Source organism: Mesocricetus auratus, unplaced genomic scaffold (genome assembly GCF_017639785.1).
Source record: "Mesocricetus auratus isolate SY011 unplaced genomic scaffold, BCM_Maur_2.0 Super-Scaffold_100004, whole genome shotgun sequence".
Taxonomy (NCBI): Eukaryota; Metazoa; Chordata; class Mammalia; order Rodentia; family Cricetidae; genus Mesocricetus; species Mesocricetus auratus.
In genome coordinates this window covers 99,798,677-99,805,447 of record NW_024429189.1, presented here as the reverse complement: position 1 = coordinate 99,805,447, position 6,771 = coordinate 99,798,677, and the positions used below count along the sequence as shown (strand labels likewise).

Below are 6,771 nucleotides of genomic sequence, written 5' to 3'. Positions count from 1 at the left end.
TTGTTCCTTGGGACAGTGGACAGTAAAATATAACTCAAAATAGTGAGCAGCACACTTTCCTTTTCACACTCGGTTTTTTTTGGGGGGGGGATAATGTCTGTAACTATCACATTATTGATCGCTTGTTAAAAATAAATCTACCTGCCCTTACATATATTTTGCCAAGAAAAATGCAGAATTACAAAACCATTAATCAGGTTTTAGTAGGCAGTGGCAGAAAATCTGGTCAGCCTGCCAGATTTTTCTTTGTCCACAGCTTGAAATCTAAGGAGAGGATTGGTTTGAGAGATAGATCACAAGTGACTCACATTCACAAGCAGCTTCATCTCTCTGGTTCTCTTTGATCAGATGAACAGCTATGAAAAATAGCACTAGGCCATTACCTGATTTTGCTAGCCAGTATTTTTGACATTGCTTAAGAATAACAAATACTTTAATATCAGCACCAGGTTTGAGGGAGTGGAGACAGAGCTCTATGAGTTCAAGGCTAGCCTGGTCTACGTAGCAAGCTCTAGGCCAGTCAGAGCTACACAGTGAGACATTGTCTCAAACAATCAAGCAAACGATTCCAGGAAGGCCTTTTTTCTAGTTCAACATTGTAATTAGTCTGAGTGCTTTAAAGCTACTACTTATGTTTAGATTAAATCCACACAAACAACTTTTAGACGCGATTGAACCGTTAAGCAATACTTAATTTTTAAAAACTTTTTATTGATTCTTTATGGATTTCACATGATGCACCCCGATCCCACTCATCTCCCTGTCCCCTTGCTTCCACTCTCTGCCCTGCAACCTCCCTCCAAAATAAAATTTAAAAGTAAAACCAAAAAGCAAAACAAGCAAATAAAAAAATCTCGTCATGGAAGCGATAGTGTGGCCCAGTGAGTCACACAGCACACACCTTTCCTTGTCAGTGTTCACTGCAATGAGTCACTAGTCTGGCCAGATGCCTCTGGCTTCTGCTACACCCTGGATACTGGGCTCTTACTGGGCCTCCTCTTGGATATCCTGCTGTTGCCCTGTGTCATGGAGATCCTGTAGCTTTGTATCCACAGGTCTGATCCCTTCATAGGTTCCAGCAGTTCATAGATGAGGAGGACTACCTCATAGCCCTGGTTCCTGGTCTGGGTGCACTGCCCTGGCTCGTTCACCCAATGTAGCAAACAGCAAGGAGGTGGGACAGTCCTCTGCTCTCACACCCTCTGGTCCAGCTTACCTGCACTCACACCACCAGGGCCAGCTCTACTGTTTTGCCCAGGTGAGGTACAGGACCTGCTCTCCAGGCTGCTGCACTTGGCAAGGTGCAAGGGCCGCCTCTTCCATTTTCGTACCCCCAAAGTTGGTTCTCCTACCTGTTCCAGGTGACAAGAGGTAGAGGGGAGGGCAAAGCTCCCTGACCCTTGCCATCCTCTGGCATATGAGGGAGGGGCGGAGACTGCTTTCCTGCTCTCATGCCCACAGGCCCAGCTCACCTGCCCCTCCCTGGCAACCTGGTCAGCTCTAGCACACTGCCCAGGCAAGGTGCTGGGCCTGCTCTCCTGTGTGCTGCAGCTGCTGAGGGACAGGGACAGCTCTCCCACTCATGTGGCCCTGGGGCAGTTCTCACGTTGGATACAAGTGGAAAGGTGCAAGAGGAGAAAGAGCATTTCCCCCTCACCCATGATACCACATGGCAGATGAGGGAGGGCAGGTTAGTCCTCCTGAGCAACATTTCTTAAAGAAAGGCATAACCTTCCACCTTACGACTCCATGCGTGGGCACGCCCAATAGAAGTGGTTACATATAGAAGACTTATATAAAAATTGTCTTTAAGGCTCCAAATGATCAACAAAAGGAAAATTGATAAACTGTGCCAGGTAACAGTAGTACACACCTGTAAGCTCAGTACTTGAGAGGCTGAGACATGATCATAAGTTCAAGGACTGCCTAAGCCACATAGTGAGTTTAAGGCCATCATAGACTCGATAATAAGACCCCTCTCTCTGTCTCTCTGTCTCTGTCTCTGTTTCTCTCTGTCTCTCTCTCACACACACACATGCATACACACACCAAAAAGAATTTAAATGCATACAGTGGAATATTACATAACTATACAAAGAATATTTTATAAGCATAATTTTAAATGAAAGAAGCCAAACTCAAGAATCAAATATTCATATTGCACTATTCATAGAAAATTTAGGACGAAATGTATTATGGAAATGGAAGTTAGAACAGTATGTCTTGGTTGGGTCAATACTAACTGGGAAGAGAAAGAGTAGAGCTCTTGTGGGTTTTAGTAATGTCTCCCATCTCCATTGGATGGTAGCTACAACGGAGCATGTGTTATGAGAGCTGTGCAAATTGGAGACTGTAAATTGATGCACACTGCATGCTGTGACTTAGCTTTTTTTAAGGCAAGTGAACATATCACATGGAATTGGGAATTAGACATGAATACTTAGAGTATTTATGCCCATAATTGCCAAGTCTAATTTGTTAAGTCTTTAAGCTGCAGCAGGCGACAGCCCAAAGCACCGTAGCTAGCCAAAAAAGGGTTAAGCTTCCTCATGAAGCCTGGTGTCTGGTAAAGGTTTCAGTTACTTAGATGTCTCATCAAGGAGTGCTCAGAGACACATATCAACAAGGCCAAGCCATTTTGATGCACTGACGGGCTAACTGTCCGTCAGTGGCTATGTCCTATGCCAGCCTGTCTACAGATCGACAAGATAGTGTTAATGCCACCGCAAGGGAAGGAGAAACAAAGGCAGGTGCTGAGCGGCTACAACAATGAGGGCCTATTCTCTCCCTTGCACCTGAGGACAGCAGTGAACTTCGGCATTGTTCAGCAGCAGAAACTTCGCGGCTTCTCTCATCCTTAGCGCTTTGTCACACGACCACATTATTTCCTTACAAGGTGACCCTTCCCCGTGGCCCTTGCCAACGGAGTCCTTCCAGCCTATGAATCATGTCATCCGGACTGACCAGCCAGAGGTCATCCTTCTCTCTTCCTTCCCCTCATTCTGGGATATTTGTTCTTATTGTTAACTCTTTACATTTTTTTTTAATTTTGGTTTTGCTTCTTTTTCTTTTATATAATGAAAGAGAAGAAAAGATGGAGCTACATCCAGGCACAAGGTGAACAAAAGATCATTTGTGAAAAGGCAAAGGCTAATAGGACAAACAGCCCTGGAGGGTTAGGGGATAAGCCTGCCTGGTTCAGAGAATCAACAGGGAGAAGCTGAGCACAAATCGCTTGCTCTGCGGGGAGGACTACGTGGGATGTGTGGAAATAACCAGGCTCTGGAGGCTGTGTTACTTTCTGTCCTGTCCAGCCAGCAGGTGCAAAGACAGACCTGGTGGCCGAGCAATGTGCAGATGACAAAAGCACCTGTCTGTGGCACTGATTTTTGCCTCTGGAGACCAAATAGCCTTAGATGCTTGACGAGATTATCCCAAGTTTCTTTGGTCTTTACCAGCATGCTTCTCATGCTATATTTTCATCAAAATGCAGAAGGAAATGAACTATTACTTCAGGTGCAAGACAAGTCACAGAGCTACATGTGAACTGATTTTTCAAAGGTGATTTCAGGCATCAGAGTACCGTCACTCATTTTTCTGTAAGGTCCGAGGAAAGTGATCACAGTTCAGACTCAGAAAAGGATTGTTACTTGAATCTCTGTTTACTTTAACACCTGCCCCCCACCCCAGCCTCCAGATAATAGGAGAACACTGTTATTTTTATTTTCTTTTGTAGCTGTTGTGTTTAAAATAGTGAGAAAAATTTCATGGATAAAAAGGCATATAACACATGAGATGAGAATATGGCCAACTGGTCTACTCAAACTGGGAGAGGACTCTCTGACAAACTTTTCTTGTAGAAGGAAGGATAGGCTTATCCAGTGTGAGCACTACGTTGTTCTAATTAAGGCAGAGGGGATGCTCTAGACTCACTGATGCCATCTGGCTTTGGTGTTTGGTCCTCTGTACAGTAATTGTTCACATCTTGGTGTGTGTCAGAATAGCTGAGAATGCCTACTAGACACTAAGACCTAGAATGGTGAATCAGTAGGCCTGGCATGAGCACTGGAAATGACTTTCTGTGATGCCTTCCTTGTAACTCGGATGCAGAGGCCACAGACTAGATGGTGAGACACTCTAGCTGTCATCACTTTCCACCTGTGCCAAACTGCTATCTCAGTCCTACTTCTTGCTGACTTTCACCAATTACAAAACAAGATGGAAGCTTGAAAGATAGCAGACCTGTGAACCTTGCCTTGCCTTTTTGTCAGATCGTCCTGTCTTCCGACAAAGTGGATGCCAACCCTACCTCACCCTATCCATGCCTTAGAAACTCTCCCACTGAGTATATGCAAGAAGTAAAAACATTTTGGAATTATCTGGAAAAACTGGGAACCTATTTTTCCCCAATCATTTCACCATGGCATGATATGCTTCCCACAGGCACCCATGTTTATAACAGAGAAAGAAAATGTGAAGGGGTACCACCATTGTATTTAGAACACCCCATCTTCCCACAGGTTATCCTTGAACTGCACACACTCACAAAAAGGCACCAAGTGGGTGTTCTCAAGTTAAGAATGTGCCATTATGTCCAAATCAGGAGGCTCCCCACCAGGCTAGAAACTGCCCTATGAAGTAGAATGCAGTGACTCCACTGACTTAGCTCTCCCTCGGGCTCTCCCACTTGCCCTGTGAAAGTTGTTCCAACAGCCTTCCCCAGTGAAAGGACTTCAGAGACAGGAGCGGTGCTGGGGAAGGGAGAGCGCAGCATTGATATTCTGACCTGCAGGGCACAAAAGCCCACTGACAGATGGGATGGAAAAAAAAAATAAAAGCACAGAGAGGATTAAACACAAAAGGATTTTCTAAGCAGTGAAAGCAATAATGAGTCCCTCTGGAAAGGGCCTGTGTGTGCTAATAAGTGCCATTTGATCCATCCAAGATTACAAACACACCAAGTGTCGGGTAAACAAAGTGCCCGGCACACATTTGGGTTAGTGGAGGAGATGATCGCCATACTATCAGCCAAGCTGGCAACCATCTTGGGCCTCTAGAGGTTGGATGTTGAAAAGCCTAAAAAGAGTTCAGCTGATTTCAACATGCACACTTATCCCTGGCATCTGGAAGGCAATTACAGTCATCTTTCATGAGTAGACTATCCCACAAACACTGCTTGCTGTTATTATGCCTGAAAGTTGGGCCAACTTCTGGTGCAAAAATAGTTTGTTTGTCAGTTTCCTCTACTCCTGACTATTGTGAAAGAGGTGGCATGAGGAGGCAGTGCTGGGTGACTTTGAATCACTTTGAAATTGTGGCATTGGTTTGTCAGAGAGAGGAGAGGCGACTTCAGGCACCAGGGGTCCAGGAAAGGAGAACCAGTAGCTTAGGAGGATGGATAGACTCTTTCAGGGACGGCCCTGCTGAAATCAGATTCACATTGAAGCTATGCAAACACATCAGAGATGCTCTGATTCATTCTTTCTGTCCTATCCTCCCAGGTCTCATTCTCTCTTCTTTTGTACTGTGTTGAAACTGAATGATGGAAAATACATAAACCAAGTGGAAATCAGCACGGTGGCACTAAGGAAAAGCACAATGGCCATTGAATGACGCCCAAGGAGCACTTGGCCTCTTATGAGCACACCGTGTGCCTTACTGATGACTTACTCAACGGCCTCTGAATCACTCCCATAAAGAAAAAGCAAACATGCCTTCCTCCTTTTAAACTGAGACTGCCAGGCCTGAAAAGCATGCAAGCATCTGAAACTACTAACAGGTAGGCAGTCTTCGTTGAAACCATGGTGGGCATAGTCTCTCCTACTTCCCTCTTCCCATTTTGTTTCATTTTCATTTTTGAAGCAAGGTCTTGTTATGTAACTCTGGCCTAGAACTCACTGTGTAGACGAAGCTGAATTCATCGTCTTCCTGCTCTTCCCTTCCAAGTACTGGGATTAACAGGTGTGCACCTCCCCTACAGTAAATAAGGCAAACTAGAAAATTCCTTCCTTATCCTTCCTCCCTCTTTCCTTCTTCCTTTTCTCCCTCCCTCTCTCCCGTTGTCCCCTTCTCTCTCTCTCCCTTCCTTCCTTCCGTTCTCTATTTCTTTCTGTGTGTACATATGTAAGTATGTATGTGTGTATGCATGCATGTATGTATGTATGTATTGTACTTGGGAATTTGCTTAGCAAGTACTTCTACCATTGATCGGCACTGCCCTGTGTTCCCCCTTCTAATCTAGACACGAAGGAGCTTCAGTGGAATGTGCCTGTGTGGATCCTTGAAGACTCAATAGGTCACAGGCAAGGAAAGAGGATGAAGTAATGATGTATCCTTGATGAGAAAACACTGTGCAGAGTTAAAAAGACACCAAGTAAAGCCATGCCAATGTAATTATAATTTGGTTGCAGGATGAATGCCCTTCATTGAGAGACTGACATTAGATAGATTCTATCTCACTCAGATAATGGTGCCAGCTTCCTTTGGCCTGCTTAAGTATAAAAACATTTCCCTCCTGCTTAAAACTTTGGTTGTGAGTGCATATATATATATATATATATATATATATATATATATATGGTGTGGATTTGTTGGAACTGTAGGAAACTGGATCAAAACACACTTGTTAGTCAGATGTAGTGGGATATGCTTATATCCCAACCCTTGAGATCAGGAGCTCCTGAGTTTTAGAGAAGGCTATACAATAAAAGCCTATCTCAAGAGATGAAGGATTGGGGATGGGTCTCAATGGTAGAACACTCATTTAGCACG

General features: G+C 44.4%; 1 long non-coding RNA gene across 1 annotated transcript; it reads left to right on the top strand.

The window, feature by feature from the left end:
• Window positions 1–5,768: 5,768 nt before the first annotated feature.
• On the top strand, window positions 5,769–6,399 carry LOC121140249. Its single transcript, XR_005877039.1, has 2 exons — window positions 5,769–5,961; window positions 6,242–6,399. It is a non-coding gene; the product is annotated as an uncharacterized LOC121140249 (long non-coding RNA).
• Window positions 6,400–6,771: the final 372 nt, after the last annotated feature.